This window comes from Malus sylvestris, chromosome 16 (genome assembly GCF_916048215.2).
Source record: "Malus sylvestris chromosome 16, drMalSylv7.2, whole genome shotgun sequence".
In the NCBI taxonomy this organism is placed as follows: domain Eukaryota; kingdom Viridiplantae; phylum Streptophyta; class Magnoliopsida; order Rosales; family Rosaceae; genus Malus; species Malus sylvestris.
In genome coordinates, this window is record NC_062275.1 from 16,780,525 (window position 1) to 16,800,225 (window position 19,701).

A 19,701-nucleotide genomic window follows, 5' to 3' on the forward strand; every position below is an offset into this window, starting at 1 on the left:
ATAGTTATTCTGGACTATCTTTGCGATATTGTTCTTCTTTCTCTCTCTCCCCCAGTTTTCCAGAGTTTCATTTTGTACATTCCCAGATCCGATTGTTCATTATTTCTGTAACTGTATCCTGATTGGTAATATATACCTTTCACGAGATTTATGTCAAAAACTAGGGCATGGTACAGACTACATATATATATCAGGACCACTGTTTTTAGGGTTTTGAATAGAAAGAAATCATTTGACCTAATCTAATAAAATCATTTTCTGGAAATTATACTCTCTATAATTAGTGTGACACTGATCATTCATCATAATTCATAATGTGCATGCCAACTTCGATCAGTGGGGGACTTGGCTGTAATTGACAACCAAGTACATCATGACATACTTGACTTCTAGACCTTACATACAAAAGAATATTAGAGACAACAACTATGTACACTTGTTACGGTGCCATTTAATTTTTTTACTAAATTAGAAAAGCAAAGGGAAAAAAAAACTTTTTATATTAGGACCCTACAAAATGTTGAATGCACTCCACATAAAATACTCATTCAAGAAAAAAACTCTCTTCTATCTACTATTTCACCTGTAATACTCTAATCGATTCATAATTATAGAACTCTTTTAGATCGAGCACTTCTCCCATCAAGCAAGCTTGAGTTTTGCCTTTATAAATATAGGGTTCGAAGCACTACTAATTTTTTAGAAGTAAATAAGTATAAAACTTTACTTTGACACAAAATAACAAGTTAATAGGATTAGATATATACTATTTAACTTGGTTTAGCGTGCGATTTTAACTTAAGCTTCAAATTGCACACCGAGCCAAAGAAATATCGCATTCAGTTTAAGCCTCAAACTCAAAATAGTATATATCCGAATTGGACCAATCCTTAAGTATGAATAATGTTGAGTAAATTTGAACATAGATGCGAAGAGATATATAGTTCAATCGTACGGTAGAATAAAATTATAAATTGGCTTGCCGAAGCACCCACTTTGCATTACATTGACATTTGTGGTAGCCAGTCATCTCTTCCTCCTCCAAAATGTGTATCAAATCATGAGGTTCTGACCATTTCATTAGTCTTGTCATCCCATTAAGCTCCTAACATAAGCATTCAATATGATTTGGGTCAGCTAATAGTTGTTATATGGATGGGATGGCTCTCTGCGTTTAGGCCAAGAAATTGAAATATATACACATACAAAGGTTTTTATGACAAACGGTGTTTTATTTTTTCACTGAGTCATCAGTTTGATCTTTTTATTTCAAACTCATTAATTTCGTCATCTATATTTGGGGAAGCACGTGAAACATGGGACCACAATGACCAATCAAATTACGCCACATGTATTATATAAACAATTAATTTTTAAAAGATTTAAAATTTGGAAAACCAATTAAGAAAAACGAAAAAAAAAAGCCCAGCGGCCAGCCATCCCCCCACCGCCCCACCCCCATCTTTTTCCCTTCCTCTCTGTTATCTCCTTCTCTTTGAATGAAGGGTCAATCCAAATTGGACTTTGACATAACATTAAAAAAATAACAATAACAAGATTTACACAAACTTAAATGAAAAAACTCGTATTTTCCCATAATTATGTGGCGTAATGTGATTGATTGTCGGCGTTCTATACATGTGCCACATAAGCAAATTAACAAAAATTTTAACGGAATTTAATGGAAAACACAAAATTGATGACCTTCTCCAAAATAAAAGACGAAATTAATGAGTTTGAAACATAAAAAACTAAGCTGAAGACTTATCAAAACATAAAGACCACTTGTGATAAAATTTATATATATATATATATGGTCTTGTGGAGAGGAGAGAAGGGGCATATGGTTGATGTCGAAACGTGGAACACTAGGATGGTCCTATAATTGTGACGACACATGTCGGTAAAATACATGAAACTAAGTTTTACCCAATAATATGTTAACGAAAGAAAAATGATTTCCGTCACACATTTTTATCTCCACTCCATGTTTATTCATGGCCTTCAAATAAGTTAAAATAATAATAATAAATATAAGTGTGCAAAAATCGTTTTCCTTAACGAGCAATATACAGTTGCCTGATGGCTGGAGTACCGAATAAAGGTACTGCAAAGCCGAAGAAATAAGCTCATTTCCAATGAGTTAGAATGTAGACTCTTGCAGCCCACCTGGAGAAGAAGTGGACTGTCTACAAACCATTCAGCTAAGAAATGGGCCAGTTTGTTCATCCTTTTTCCTGGGATTTCCTTGTGCTCTCAAGGATTTGATCATTACACTCGACCTCCAAAATTTATTCTTCTAAAATTTTCAAAATTTCCCTTCAATGTGCTTTATCCGTTAATTGAAAAAAATCGAAAGAAGAGAAAGAAATTGACCGTTGGCCGGAGGGTTCTGCTCCCCGCCTTATAATGCTACCATCAATTGTCACTCTTAGAACATCCGATTTGTTCTGTTTACTTTGTGACAACTTGACAACGGAGGTTAGAGGAGTAGGGCAAATGCTCACTACCACTAGAGGCACGAGTCGTCGCGTATATTGAGTTCTATATAAGTAAACAGTTGGGTGCATTTAGAAGATCCTTTAGTGGGTGTCCAATAAATCCAAGCCCCTTCATATCTTTGTCATTTCGGCCATGTTGGATCGTTAGATATGAATTTTAAGGCTTTTTACATTTGCAAAAGTGTGGAAAGAATTTGGCAGAGGTTGTTATTGTCATTTGATTGACATCAAACGGGTGATAAATAAACAAAGTTCAAATACACGACATACATGGAACGATACCAACGATGTGAACGGCGATATTGGTATTAAAGTGTATTGAGTTGTGTCTAACTTTCTAACAAATTAACCCTTGAAATTCAATTTGTCTAACTTTGCTTTCTACCTTCAAAATCCTTGAATATGTCTTTCAAAATTGGTTAGTGGAACAATAAAACACATTGTTGATAAGATTTCACAAGTGAATGTGGATGAAAAAAATAATAAAAGTTGAAGATGGTGTTTTACTGCTGTGGTCACTATTCTAAAAATTTTCGTCTAGTGTCACTTAGGCTTCGCCTAGGCAGTAGGTGGCTGACTACCATCCTGATTAATATTTACGCTTTTAAAATTAAGAAAGGGTGCCTAAACCTACGTAGGTGCCTGCCTAGCCCGTCCAAACCCACCTAGACACCGCTTAGGTCGCGACTCTCATTTTGGTAGAAATTAGATAACTTTCATTTTACATTTGTTTAATAAATTGTAAGAGACTTATTAAATACTTGAATGAATACACATTATATGATTGTTCCCAATGTTTTCATTACGTTCTAATACTTTATTATGTATCCCAATAAAATTATGTATTTTTTAAGTGTAAGCAGACATTTATTTATATGATATATAATAAATTTACTTAAATCTGCCTAGGCGCTAGGTCACAGCCTGCCGACCGACTAGTGCTTAGCGTTTTTAGAACTTTGGCTATGGTAGAAAGCAACTATGCATATGCACTCTGGTGGGGTTTGATTCCCACCAATCATTTTTCCTAACAATTTAACCGGCTAATCCTATCGTTTGTCAAAAAAAAAAAAAAATGAAAAATGACTGAAAGTTCTCTTTGCAAAATAAGAAAAAAAAAGCTCTAACAAAACCTTTGGGAGACACTTGACACACATCTCAACAACAGTGCATCATATTTGTGCCATTTAAATAGTTTTAAAGATAGTGGATCCTACTTTGATTGTAGAAGCAAAGTGAGACGCTATCTGAGTTTGAAAAATTAAGTGACAAAATTTAACTTTTAAGAAGTTAAGCGAGACTCGAGTTGAGTTTCAAAAATGTCGTAAATAAGCATGATTTTCTTAATCAGGTCTTAAATAAGTCATTTTAATTCGGTTATAATTGTAATTTACTATTAAGCTCTACAAATCGTGATCTGAATTGAACAAAATTGACCGGTGCCTAACCCTCGATGTCCAAAAGGATACTTGAATACAAGGATATTTATAGGGTACAAGATTTTGGAGTCTTCAACCCTTTTTCATTGGGCACGTTGACCTCCATATCATCATCAATGACAGTGAGGGTTTGTAGTGTTAGTCATTTAATAGCCAATAATACATACAAATTTCTAACTTTAGGACCCAAACTGTGAGTCGCGTGAGCAAAACCAAACCACGTCCCGCAGCGAACCCGAAGAACGTGAGTTTTGCACATTGAGTGTTCGAAAGACAAGAACCAAATCGTGATTTTATTAATTGTTGCTTTTCTTCTAGTTTTTGTTTGACAATTCTCACAAACACAACAATAACAGAAGCGTTTTTGGCATCAATTTCTTTTGTTTTGGCAAAAATCTCAATTCTCAACCCAGAAACAATGGTGGCATCATTGATACTTTCCCGAAGAGTTTCATCTGTGGGCGTTTCTCGCACTCTCCAGGGAGATACATGCAGATTGTGTATTAACTTAGTTAACGTGCTGTATTTTCATTTTTAGGAAGAGATGATAGGTATGAAAAATGACACAACTCTTCCAGATGGTACTGTGACTAGGGATGGGCAAATACCCATCGGCTATGGGTAACCACGGTTACCCATCCATTTAAATTTCACGGTTACGGTTATGGGTAACCGTTTAGATAAATAAATGGTTATGGGTATAACCGTTTACCCGTGAAATTTAAATGGGCGGTTATGGGTATTAACCGCGGTTATAAACGGGTAACCGTTTATCCATTTATTTTATATATGTAAAATTAACACAAACCATGTTCCTTATTGGACAAAACTTAGATCAATACTATTGACTATAGTGCATGATTTATGTAGCTAATATAATATAGTTTTCCTTAACCACTTTAAATTTCATGGTCCATTATATATATTATGTTAATACTTTACATTCCCAGTTAAATAACCCAAGAATATTGTCATTCAATAGTTTTCATAACCCAAGATACATAGCAAATTTTATATTACCTTCATTGTTAACAGTTAAAAATACCATATGTAAACTATTATTTCAATTATTGGAATGATATAAGTACTTAAAAAATTAAAATGCAGAAATGTATGATGAATATACCTATAACGGTGTTTAATTGTTAGAAAAAAAAAATTATGACAAAATTTTCTTTTTTTAATTCTCAAGTTGTTAAAAAAACACGTAGACGGGTGAAAAATGAGTAAATGGTAAAAAAAGAAAGGATAAACGGGTTAAAAAATGATAAATGGGTAAACGGATACTAAACGGTTACAGTTAAATGGGTACACGGTTATGGGTATGGTTAACCATTTATAAATAGTTATAGGTATGGGCATAACCATTTAGGAAATTACCTAACGGGTAAACAGTTATGCGGGTATGAGAATAAACGGTTATGGATAAATAACCACGGTTACCCGCCCACCATAATCGTTGCCCATCCCTAACTGTGACATTGAAATATGATGAAATTGTTTTAGAGGTCCTTGGTCACAAGTTTGAGTATTTCAAGGGTCCTTCAAAGTTTCTTTCTTTTGAAGACTCTGTGTTGAGCAAACATTTGGAAGAAAGAGCTGAGACTCAACAACAAGAGTTTGTGACAACAAAACAAAAGCTTGTTGAAACAAAAGAAGAGCTCGGTGAAGCAAAACAAGAAATCCAAGAATTGAGGGAGAATCAAAAGAAATTTAAGGAACTCTTCCACAAAATAATGGAAGGCCAGCAACCACCTCCATAGGTAGTCCCTTGGTTGTGCTAGAATATGTGAACTTTCATATTTGCTACCCATTAATCTTCACCAATTTTGCAGACTATGAATTATGTGTTTTGGACTACTATAATTAAGTTCTAGTATTTTTCATCATTCATTATTGGCACTAAATTCCAATTATAGGGAGAAACCAAATTCTTACAGTAGGTTACTTATGAGAATGATTATCTTGAACTTACAGCGAGAAATTTTACCTTCATCAAAATTCTCACTAAAGGCTTTGCTATAGCGAGAAAACAAATGTCTTGTGGATACTTTTCAACAATGAAATTCAGTCTCACAATATATGATCTATAGTGAGAGATAATATGTTCATTGTTGTAAAACTTACTTACAAATTCCTCGCCAATTATCTATAGTGAGAAATTTGATTATTTTTGCGAGGAATTTTGTCCTCGCACAAGTTAATGAATGTCAATAATTAGGTTGTCAAAAGGTTTTCGCGACCACAATCCTACCCTTTTAGCGAGAAATTATCGCCGCTCCAACTCCACCGCAAGAGTGTGTTCCACTCTCGCTGTATCATTTTGGTGAGGAAAAACCTCCTCGCTATGCACATTCCCCAACGGGCCTACTACGAGGAATGAGCGAGGAAATAATTTCCTCGCTAAAATCCTTTAACAGCTAAATGACAACTGTTAGCAAGGAAAAAAATTCTCGCTAAACAACTATTTTGTTGTAGTGAGATATGTTAGCTTAGAAAAATGTTCGATTTTTTAACGTTATGCTTCGTTCGTGCAACTTGAGAAATCTCTAACCCCTGCATTCGTGAGGCTAATGAAACCATTTGACTTAGGTGATCTAATCATGTTAATTGTACCAATAGTTAAATTTCTTATTTTGCAGTAGGAGGGATACATTATTTACCATTTGTAGTCTATTTCATATGTCAATGCTTCCAAATGTTTTGAACTTATTGGGAAAATTGGAACATTTATGTGTCCCTATTCTCCAATTCTCGTGTGGCCATTCTCCAATTCGTGTGGGTTATTGGAAACTTCAGCAGTTTTGTTTTACCAACTTTGTAAAGAAACGAGGGAAAGTGAAGCATAAAAATCAAGTTCAGTTATATGGCTTATACTAATATGTTGGTATATTGTTTTCCAGTCCGATTTTATATTTTTACTGTTGATAGAGATGCGTGCAATCCTTGTTTGGATTGAGAGAAAGGAGGTCACAGACTCAAAGTGTCACTTTCTCAATTGCCATACTTCTCTTTCTCTCCAAAATAGTGGAGAGATTTGAAGAGAAAGTGAGATAGCTGTTGTTTACCCATTCAACAGATCAAAAATGTTCTTGATCAAAACTTTTAGATGTCGGTAGCTGTCATAGCCAACATGTTTTTACTTGTAGTATCTGTACATAATATTATGACTTATTGGTATTTGCTTATCTTAGCAAAATTTCTGGATGGACTCATTTGTGAGTAGATCATCTAACGGTTACTACAACTAGTTTGATATTTCATGTTGTTTCTTACTGTTCTAATTCTATAGGCCTAGCAGGTAATATGGGGTCTTCTTGCCTACACTTGGAATTGAAGGTCACAGATTTGATTAATGTTGTTGATAAAACAAAATAGTATAGCAGCTCCAGTGGTACAACACAACTTGATTTTACTGACCTGACGTAAGAATTTTGTTCCCCACAACTATTGAAAATAGAAACTAGGTTTTCCTTGGATACACAATTGCAAATTATGTAAGACTTATAGGAATCAAAGTATAACTACCAATTTCCTATTCTCCTGCATAGTGTTCTAGTCTTCTAGATGAGTTGCTGTTTTTTCTATTTCTTTTGTGTTTTCACTTTGGTATGTTAGAGTTATTTGAATTAGCTGGGTTTCTATGCAAGTAATAAATCTGAGAGAATAGAGAAAGATGCAATATGAAGAAATGCTCAGCTCACCTTCAAAGTCTGAGAGGTGATATTTTCATATATCTCACAAAACACACGCACTAAGGCATAAGTACATAACTGTTAGCCTTAGCTGGATACACACAACCAACAATACAATCTCAGCCTTACACTTGTCATAACCTAAGACTAAGTGAATACACAATTCAACACAAGGCTTATTTACTTTAACTTTACTTAGCTCACAACTTATACACTAATACTCCCCTTTAAGCTTTGAGCTGATACAACTCCAAGCTTATCTCTGAGATAGTTGAATCTCTCTTTTGGTAAGGCCTTGGTAAAAATGTCTGCCACTTGTTCTTTGGTTGGACAGTATACCAAATCAACAATTCCCTGCTGTAAGGCATCCTTTATGAAGTGATATCTTCTGTCAATGTGCTTAGTCCTTTGGTGAAACACTGGATTTTTAGTTATTGAGATTGCAGACGTATTGTCACACTGCAAAGGAGTTGCTTCAGCTTGTAACTCTCCAAAATCTTCAAGAACAAACCTGATCCATATAGCTTGAGATGTTGCTTTGGCAGCACTAATATATTCAGCCTCTGCTGTGGATAGTGCAACACAATTTTGTTTCACAGAAGCCCATGATAACACTCCACTGCCAAAAGAAAAAGCATAGCCTGAGGTACTCTTGCTGTCATCTATTGATCCTCCCCAATCACTATCACAGAAACCAACTAAAACTGCCTTCTTGCCTTTCATATAATGCAAACCATAATCCAGTGTTCCTTTGATATATCTGAGCACTCTCTTAGCTATCCCATAGTGCTTGTTAGAAGGACCATGCATATATCTAGCTAACAAACTAGCTGCATACATCACATCTGGTCTTGTAGCAGTAAGATACAATAAACTGCCTACAAGCTTTCTGTATTTCTCTTCATCTGCTGCACCACTTCCATCTTCTTTACTTAACTTTTCAGTAGTCACAAGAGGTATAGAGACAGATTTACATTCTTTCAATCCAAACTTATCCAACAGGGAAGAGGCATACTTCTTTTGATGAATGAAGATGCTAGATTCTGTTTGAATCACCCCCATCCCCAGGAAATGGTGAAGAAGGCCCAAGTTTGACATCTCATACTTCTCCTTCATATCTTCTTTGAACTCATCCAGCATATCTTGATTGTTTCCAGTATACACAATATCATCCACATATATGGAGACTATTAGTATATCCTTTTCTCCCCTTGTCTTAGTGTAGAGAGTTGCTTCACTTAAGCTTTTATCAAACCCACACTTAGCAAAATAGCTGTCAATCTCTCCATACCAGGCCCTAGGTGCCTGTTTCAAGCCATAAAGAGCCTTGTGCAATTTGTAAACCTTATCTTCCTTGCCATTAATCACAAACCCTTCAGGTTGATCAACATATACTTCTTCCTGCAATATTCCATTTAAGAAAGCAGACTTAACATCTAATTGAAATAGCTTCCAGCTTCTGTGTGCAGCAAGTGCAATCAGTGTTCTGATGGTGTCCAATCTGGCAACTGGAGCAAAAGTCTCATTGTAATCGAGTCCTGGTTTCTGCACAAATCCTTTAGCAACTAGCCTTGCCTTGTTCTTTTGTATTGAGCCATCCAAATTCAGTTTGGTTTTGAACACCCATTTCACACCAATAACCTGCTTATCACTTGGTCTGTCTACAAGTTTCCAAGTCTCATTTTTCTCAATCATGGATAATTCTTCTTTCATAGCTTTTATCCAAGCTTTATCTTGTGCAGCTTCCTCATACTTCTCTGGATCCACAATACAAAGATTGCATTGTGCTAGGATATCACTGATATTTCTCCATTTAACTGGTGTATGATCATAAGGACTAGTGATCTCAACAGTTTCAGAGACATCTCTATTTTGTTCTTCCATTTGATTACTATTTTCTACTTCTATCACTTCTTGTAGACTGAAATCACTCACAGTCCTATACTGATCTTGAATGTTAGTTATTGCAATAGATTTCTCTGAATTCTGCTTCCAATTCCAAGATATAGTTTCATTGAAGACCACATCCATTGATAGGATTAACTTCCTTGAACATGGATCAAATACTCTGTACCCTTTCTCACAAGTTGCATAACCCACAAACACACCTTTGACAGACTTTGCATCAAGCTTTTGTCTTCTTTCTGCTGGTACATGAACATAACAGAGTGATCCAAACACTTTTAAGTGACCAATCCTTGGTTTTCTCCCACTATAGGCTTCAAAATGAGTTATATTATCAAGAGCTTTTGTAGGTGATCTGTTTAGAATTCTGCCCACAGAAAGTATGGCATGCTTTTATCATGAAGCATTGCCTTAGCCATCTCTACAACTGTTCTATTCTTTCTCTCCACTACTCCATTTTGCTGTGGAGTATAAGCAATGGATAACTGTCTTTGTATGCCTTCAGATTCCAACACCTTGCTGAATTCAGTTGAGAGAAATTCTCCCCCCCTGTCACTCCTTAGGCATTTCACTTTAAGTCCACATTGTAACTCCACCATTGCTTTGAGCTTTCTGAAACAGATTAGTGCCTCAAACTTATGTCGTAGGAAATAAACCCATGACATTCTTGTGTGATCATCAATAAACAACATGAAATATTTATTCCCAGCAATTGATTCATTATTCATGGGACCACACAAATCTGTGTGTATCAATTCTAGAGGATTCTTAGCTATCCAAGCTTGTCCTTTTGGAAACCAATCTCTGTGTTGTTTTCCCATTTGACATCCTACACACACACCATCAACATCTTCAAGGTGTGGAAGACCATGCACCATTTCTTTTTCTCTAAGCTGCTTGAGGCTTCTAAGATTTAGGTGTCCTAGTCTCTTGTGCCAAGTCCAGGTACATTCAGTTACACTAGCCTTTAATGCAACTTGATCAGTTTGCATTAAAGACAAAGGGTAGCACCTATTACTTTTCATCTTAACCTTGATAACCAGACAATCAAGTGAAGGACCATCAAATATACAACACTCTCTTCCACCAAATAGCAAATAATATCCATGTTCGTCCATCTGTCCCACACTCAACAGATTTTCCTTCAAACCAGGTAGAAACATGACTTCCTTGATGCATTTACTACCAGAATTTGTATCAATCACAAGTGAACCTATTCCAGCAACATCTACCAGATTTCCAGTGGGCATTTGTACTTTTCCAGTGACATTTGTCCTTACATCCATAAGTAGTTCAGCATTTCCAGTCATGTGGTTACTACAACCACTATCAATGTACCAGTTTTCATTCACCTTGACTTCAGTAATTGCACTGTTAGCATAAAACAAATTGCCTGTCACTTCTGCTTGATTAGCACAGTTTGCCTTCTGAACAACCTTGCTTGCTGTGCATTCTCTAGCCCAATGCCTGAACCTATCACAGTTGTGACATTTGGATTGCCCCTTGTATCGACATTCTCCAAAGTGAAACTTAGAGCACACTTTACACTGTGGTTTAACTATATCTTGCTTCATGAATCCTGAAGAAGATGAATTCTGTGCAGAATTAGTAAATGATCTCTGTTGAAACTTAGGCTTAGACTCCCATTTCTTGCCTTTAGAATTCCAGTTTTTCTGAGATCTGGATGAACCAGAGTATGCACTACTCCTGTTTTGTTCCTTTGGATTCACAAAAAGTGAAGAGAATTCTTTCTCAGTTGCATCAACAGTATGTAAATCAAACCGTTGTTCTTGGCTTTTCAAAATTGCTACAACTTCCTGCAATTCTACAGTCTCCAAGCATTTTGTATTTTCAATGACTAGACATATGGGATCATATGGTTTACTAAGACTAATCAGAACTTTCTGTACAAGCCTTTCATTAGACAGAATCTCACCAAATGTTTTCATCTGATTAATCAATTCATATCCAGACAGAGTTTCATCATCACGCATCCTAGCATACTCAAATTCACGTCTCAGATTTTGTAGTTTCACAGATCTTACCTGATCACCACCATGGTACTCACCATATAACAGATCCCATGCCATCTTCGCAGAATCTGCATTAGCTATCCGAGGAAATATCTGATCTGAGACTGCATTCTGAATAATACCCAGAGCTTTTGCATCTTGCATATATGCTGCGACCATTTTCTCATCGTCTTCTTCTTCCTCTGAGCTTCCTTCAGCCTTCTTCTTCTTCTTTGTTTCTGAGATCATAATCTCTTTTTCAACTAATTTCCATAACCCATGAGATTTGAAGATCGTCACCATCTTGATTTTCCAGAACTCGTAGTTCTCATCGGAGAAGATCGGAGTTCTCACCTCAGAACTTCCAGATCCAGCCATCTCTTAGCTTAGACGAGACGAACACAAACCGAAATCGGATTCTATGGTGTTTTGGCGTCTTCGCCTGAATCGGAACGAGCTTGAGTGTAGCTCGATTACTTCACAGTTTACTCCCAGATCTCAAATGATCGAACCTAGCTCTGATACCATGTTAGAGTTATTTGAATTAGCTGGGTTTCTATGCAAGTAATAAATCTGAGAGAATAGAGAAAGATGCAATATGAAGAAATGCTCAGCTCACCCTCAAAGTCTGAGAGGTGATATTTTCATATATCTCACAAAACACACGCACTAAGGCATAAGTACATAACTGTTAGCCTTAGCTGGATACACACAACCAACAATACAATCTCAACCTTACACTTGTCATAATCTAAGACTAAGTGATTACACAATTCAACACAAGGCTTATTTACTTTAACTTTACTTAGCTCACAGCTTATACACTAATATGGTAATCTTTTTCTTTTAGATTTTGCACGTTAATTTGGCTACGTTAAACGGTCATTCTTTAATAATGTTGTTTGTAGTATGTAGGATGAAAATTTTAGGACTTTATATAATGTGAGTTCTCAATCTTTTACTGGATCTCTCTAATTTTGGGTCAGTCATTTTGTATGGTATGTGGATATATAGAGACAAAGCTTGAGTTTACATAAAAGTTGTAGCTAAAAGCTTAGAATTTACGATCCAACGATGTATCATTTTCCTCTTTGTATTCTTTTTTTAATGATAAAATTCTTATTTTCATGCACATATAATATCCTCATAATTGAATATGGTCATATTTCAGTTCTCCTCATACATGGTATCCAAAGGCTCGAAGTAAGCAGCGCAAGGTTATTCTGCACATGGGTCCCATAAATAGTGGTAAGACGTACAATGCTCTGAAGCAACTGGAATCAAGTTCATCTGGTATGTTGTGAGTCTAAACTTGCAGTGGTATTGATTATTTAGTTTACCTAGTTATGAATGGGAAGCTGTTATGATAATGCAAACACATCTGTGAACATAGTTCGGTCATTTTCCTTCTCTGCAGGAATATATTGTGGTCCTCTGAGATTGTTGGCTTGGGAGGTTGCAAAACAGTTGAACAAGGCAAAAGTTCCTTGTGATCTTATTACGGGACAAGAGAGAGACAAGGCTGATGGTGCAAAACACAAGGCTGTGAAAGTTGAAATGGCTAATGTAACTTCCAACTACCATTGTGCCATTGTTGATGAAATTCAGGCAAGTTGGTTTTATTATGTGGACTCTAGAGATTTGCTTCCTACCATATTTCAGAAAGATTTTAAAGATCAGCTTGTGTTGTTCAAATTGAGATTGTCGTGTTTAGTGGAAATGCATAATTATTTAGGTATATGAAAAATACGATTGTCCTAAACATAGAGAAATACTACCATCTAAGTGAGGTCTGTGTTGAGGTAGCTGATTTCCTTACGGTTGCAAGTCAACATACATTCTGCCACATATCGAAATACTATTGTCCTGAACATTGCTTCTTAATTGATTAGTGTTCCTTCTTTTTTGTTTTGGACCAGATGTTGAGTTGTAAGATGGGGGGGGGGGGGGGGGGGGGGGGTTTCTTTCACACGAGCTCTATTAATTAGGAATATCTGTCGATAAACTTCACCTTTGTGGAGATCCAGCTTCTGTTCCTCTTATTCAGGAAATATTAAAAGTGACTGCTGATCATGTTGAGGTAATAAGATATTTTTGCAGCCAGATTGTCTTAAGTATTTTCTTGTTTAGTAATTTAGTTGGTCGTGGACTAGAGTGATAAGGATGCTAAATAATTCTTTGTTAATGATTTTTTTTTGTGCATGGATTTTATTCATTTCAATTTTCAACTATTAATAAAGTTGTATGTATTTACTGATCCCAAATTATATCCAAATTGTAAGTTCATTTCACTTTAATTCAGAAAGACTGACAATAATTAGAAGCCTTCTGCAATATCAGTAATACATCTACAAGTATTGTAGCCAGAAGCTAAGTGTATACAGGGTGTTATCCTTTATTTTTATTCTAGTTTCCACTTAGGAAAATTTGGTTGTATTCTTGAGAGGAAGGGAACAAAAGAGTCTGAATGTTACTCCGAGAAATTTTGAGAATGTCCACAAGTTTTCCGTAGATTATTCAACAAAGTATAGTATCGTTGATTTATCTGAAATTTCATGGTTTTGATATATGAATGATATTTTATTGGTTAAGTGCTTTTATGAGCCTAATTGTTCTATGCTATGCTGGTGTTTCATGTTATTCTCTTTGTTCTCTCAAAGTATTCTTATTTGTGGCTTTGATTTAGGTTCACTTCTATGAGAGACTTTCTCCTTTTGTTCCAATATAGGTTCCTCTCGGTTCTTTTTCTAATATAAAGACAGGCGACTGCATTATAACTTTTTCACGCCATAAAATATACAAATTAAAGGTAGTGATGGCAATCTCTTGTATTTGTTTAGTGTGCCATGAAATATATTGGTGCATGTGTGCGGTTTATGTTTAATCCAAGATATCTTTTCAACATTTTTTTTTATGGCCGTCCATGTTCTTACCTTAGTTTTCTCCTGCTTGATGGTTTGTGTCTTTCAGTTGTGAGGTTATCTATGTATGGTGTGAACTCTTTAGCATTCTAGGCATGCTTCATGGATAACTATATTTCGGTAAAAGAGTTTCTAGAACTTAGATCTGTTATAAGATCCTCTATGGAGGGGGAAATAGATGTTGTAACATCCAAGTTTCTAACAGGCTGGGTTAACCTAAAGGATAGATCTTGTTAAATTGATTGAATGAGTATGAGAATTGCATGACTTATGTTTGTTGGTTGAGAAAAATAAAAATTTATCTCAGAATAAGCTTTGATGCATCTTGATAATGATAAGATTCTCTACTTTGAGGTGCATGGGAGATAAGGCTGGGAAGAGAGATGCTTGAAAGAAATTGGGAATTAAAGGACAGTCGTGAGTCCAAACTGGTCATTGATTGATAAAGCACCATGCTATTCTTAAAAATGTCAACCCCAATTGTCTCAACAGATTGTGCATCTCTGATATTTTAACATTCACTTTTATTTCTCAGCTTTTAGAAAGGAAATGCTTTTAATGTTTTAGTGCTGATGTTGTTTCAACTCGTGTTGATGCTCTTTTTCTTTCTTGATTCTATTTATTAACCAAATTATTTTGTACTAACTTGTCAAAGTGAATTTATATCGTCTATTGTATTGCTAGAAAGAAATTGAAACTGTGGGAAAGCATCTTTGTTAGGTTGTTTATGGTTCCTTTCCACCTGAGACTCGAACAAGACAGGTACTCGTTCCTTCCTATGTATTTAAAGCTCATCTTGCCAAGCTACAAATGATTTCCTTTAGTTACAAGCATTTTACTGTCATGTGATCACTCATATATTTCATGCATTTATACCATCTATTTCTAAAGTCTTTGTGATGTTTTTGTGTTAAAATTGTGGCATTTTACCTTAACTTGTGTTAGTGTGCAGTTAAATTTGTTTTAGGATCAATTTCAAACAAAAAGGAGAAAATGAAATAATAAAAAAACAAACAAAAGAATTGGAGTCAATTATTCAATGGCCTTGCACGATGATAGCAATGTTTGAGCATTTACACTTTGGTTATGTTCAACAGTTATATGGAGCTTTAAACATTGACAAAAGAAAGGGAATATGTGGCCAGGGAACACACGGAAGTGGAACAAAAAGAGGAAAGAAAAGGTCGTGGAAAAGAAAGGAAATGGGATTATTGGGTTTTGGTAGGCAACTTTACAGTAGTTAGTAGTCAAAATACTTCCCCGAGGAGGACCACTTCTCTCAAAGGATAGGAGCAGCGACAAGATATTGATCATCATGAAGTGGTTAGTCCTCCTACTGCAACTAAGAAGCACGGGAGAAAGGAAAAGAAGTCAGGAGCAGAGGAGGAACCAAAAAACGGGTGTCTTCTTTCTTTGTTATTTTTTTATGGATAATTTCTTATGTATTAATACACGTATGTGTAACTAATTTCCTTTTGCTAGAGTGAGGCCATGAGCCACAACATGATTACGTAGATTTCTCTTTCAATTGCTTAAGTGTTGTTAAATGCTTGCTTTGATATTTTCAATCTCTAAATTAAACTATCTATGTGTCTTGATGCTTGATCACTATTAGGATGCTTAGAAAAGTTATCGGATGCAATTTTGAACGAATGTCACGTTAAAATTGGTTGTGCTTCTTGTGATTGAGGATTGTACTCTCCTAAGGTAAATATCATGCTCTTAGGGATTACATGGTTTGAAAAAAAAAAAGGATTTTCACCAAGATTAATGAATCACTCATGTTTATATTTAGTCCAAATGTTATGGATAAGTTGCATGTAGTGGTATGCGTTTTAGCTTGAATGTCACAAGTAAAACATACACAAGGAAAATCCAACCTTCAAAGAATATGTATTTACAATTATTTAAGCAATTGGAATAGCTACGTAAGAGTGTTGTTGGTAAAGGTTGAACTCTAGCATATTGTCAATCTATTTTTCTTCAATCATTTATTTTATCTTGAATTTCCTCATTCACTTGTTTTGCTTAGTTGAATCACTGTTCCTATAAGCCAATTCCCATTTTAGATATTTGTTTAAGTCACATCTAGTAGTATTTAGTTTCGTCAAATTAGTATAATTCTTAGAGTTAAATAAGTTAAATACACAAAAACTCGTAAATTGTTTATATCAGTCCCTGAGGAGATCGACCTTGCTTGAGCCATTCTATACTACAAACACTTGTTCTCTTGCAAGAATTTTCTATGGTTTAACCCTTTGTTTTACAAGTGGTAAAAATCACTATCATCATGCTACACTCATGTTATGAGAAAAACTAAAATTCAGATTTCTACTTAATTGTGGATTTGTGGTCGTGATTATTGATTTATAGTTTCAACCTTTTGATATCACCACATTTTATGAGTTTATATACCCTTTAGGACTGCAGGCAGCAATGTTTAAGGATGTAAGCAGTGAGTTTGATGTTCTCGTGGCTAGTGATGTCATTGGGATGGGTTTTAATCTGAACATTTCACGGATCATATACTCAACAATGATGAAATTTGATGGTTTTGGGATGAGGGAGCTCACTGTAACAAAGGTAAAAAAAATTACAAATACTGTTGTGTGTTATGTCGTAAACTTTGTAATTTGCACAAACATATAGTTCTTTGGTGCAAATGGTAACTCATTATTCTCTTACATTGAAATGATGCATTCTGTATATAAGGACGTACGTATTGTTTTTATGGCAGGAAGAGCTGGCAGGTATGGATCAAAATTTCCTACTGGTGAAGTGACTTGTTTAAATGCAGATGATTTGTCCTTGCTTCATTCATCGCTAGAATCCCCATCTTCGACTCTTGAGGTGATTATACTATAATGAAAATGTTCATTGCATCCACTTCTAGATGTCAGCTTATGGTTTAGTATGGTGTTGCTTGTCTTCTAACTGGGTGCGGTTGCTATACTACAGAGTGCTAGATTATTTCCTACCTTTGATCTTATGTATATGTATTCACGTTTACACCCAAAATGCGGCTTTTACCAAATACTGGTTGGTTTTCATTTGATCCTTTATATATTGTCATATGTGCTTATCATGGGCTATATATGTCTTAGGTGAATATTGTGTATTGTTGGAGCTAATTCTAAAGTAGACTAGTGGGAAATTATTAAAGTAACTCTGTGATTATGTTTCGCTTTTAATTCACACCGATAACAATTTGGTTCTGGCTACTCGTTGCAACCAAAGATATAAATGATTTCACAATGGCAGGGTCAATCTAAGTCGATTTGAACTTTTTAGGTGATATAGTTCGATTTAAATCCAAGATTGCTCTTTTTGTGTTTGCTATGAGTATATGGCAACTTCAAACGAAACTAAAATTATCATCTGATGATGAATTAATTTGATTGTTGGCAATCTATTTTACTGAATTTTAATCCTCTTGTTTAATGATATATATTTACATTTCATTTTTCTTCTCCTACGTGTTCGTAGGAACATTTTTTAGAGAATGCCAAATTATCAACCAATTATTTTATTGCTGACTGTGAAGAAGTATTGGTATGCTTGTCAACCTCAATGTAATATTTCTTCTTAACAATCACGTATGATTATTGACTTTGGTAAATTGTTTTTCTCCCTCCGTTGCTTCCACCTTCACTTTGATCAGAAAGTTGTTGCTGTTATCGATGAGTTGCCTCTTGGGTTGCATGACAAGTACCTTTTCTGCATAAGGTAAAAACTTCTGCCTGAGTTTGGCTTTGTAAGTTTAAAATGCCCTTATCGCTAGGTTATCTCACTGGTTTAGAGAATTTAGTTCACCATGCATGGTTGGTAGATTTTTTTGTAACTTTGCTCGATATAGATTCATTGATCATTGCGATTTGCAGCCTAGTTGACATGGGTGATGAAATTTCATCCCAGGGCCTTATGCAGGTAACTAAGATATTGTTCTCGAGTGTGGCATATTGTTTATTCTTTATCGGAAACCATTATAACCATTCTGTCATGTTATAGTTTGCATAGAATTATGCACAAAGGGGCATTGTTCGGCTCCAGGAAATATTCATGCCATGGTCACTTAAGGTACCAAAAAACGGAAGCTACTCTCAAGGAGCTTGAATCCATTCACAAGGTAATACAGTTTTACTTAGATTGCCTGTTTTGTGGTAATCATTTTAGATCTCACTTTACCTGAAAATATCCGGGTCTGTACTATTTGTTCATTAATAAGGATTGGAACCAAAAGATATAAGTTTTCTATGGGGTGAGCTTCTGATAGTTCCTCTGTTGGTGCCAAAATTGAAGGTTTTGGATCTCTATATTTGGTTGAGTTTCCTGTTGGAGGAATCATTCCCAGACCACAAGCTTGCATCCACACAGAAGTCCATCTGCAACATGTGAGTTCACTTGCAAGTGGCATTGGTTTCTTGGTCTTCAATTTCTTGGTACCTCTAATTTGTTCTACTTTGAAATTGTGGGTTGATCGAAAACTTTATGGAGAAGTTAGGATGGCAGAAGCGGAGAACGAAGAGATTAGTCTCGCGTACTCCTTCAACTTCACTATTATCCCGAAAAGCCATACCCAACTTGTGACATATTTGTCGTCCTTTAGTGTGTCTTATTCCTTCTCGTCGGCGGTCAGTTGAACCTTTCATACATCAACTTCTCGGACAAAGCATTGAGCTTCAATCTTTGAAGAAAAGTTGTTTGCTTTCTAATTTTTAACAACTTGAAAAATAGTTTCAATTTGTAATTATGTAGCAATGGAAATCAAATCATTGGATTATTCTTGTGGTGTATGCAATATGGATGAAAATAATGGCAATCAAATTGATTGATACAATGCTCTACATTACATCAAATAAATATATCTTGGTTAAAACGAAACTCCAAAGCTCTAAATGAAATCTGAGTACATTGCGTTTTTAATTGGCTCAGATCAATGACAATGAAAGCTTTCGAAACTGATCTTTGGAGAAAAATAGGCATACATATAAAATAAAAAGTCTCTCCCGTGATTAAAAAAAGCCTCGCTAAATTTTTTAAGATCAAGATAGTTCAAAATGGGGGTGCGTAGCCTTGATCTCAAAATGATGAACGTATATAAAACATTACTTTACGCAAAGTAAAAACAAAAAAAATGACAAATTTTTAAAGACGTGCATGATAATAAAAAGTCTCTCTCTTGACGATTACAATAAAAAACAACTAACCAAAAACATCTTTAGGGGCAC

The 19,701-nt window shown here is 35.3% G+C and overlaps 1 pseudogene; it reads left to right on the forward strand.

Annotated features, from left to right (window-relative positions):
* Window positions 1-4,172: 4,172 nt before the first annotated feature.
* On the forward strand, window positions 4,173-19,131 carry LOC126606602 (DExH-box ATP-dependent RNA helicase DExH16, mitochondrial-like; annotated as a pseudogene).
* The last annotated feature ends 570 nt before the right edge of the window (window positions 19,132-19,701 follow it).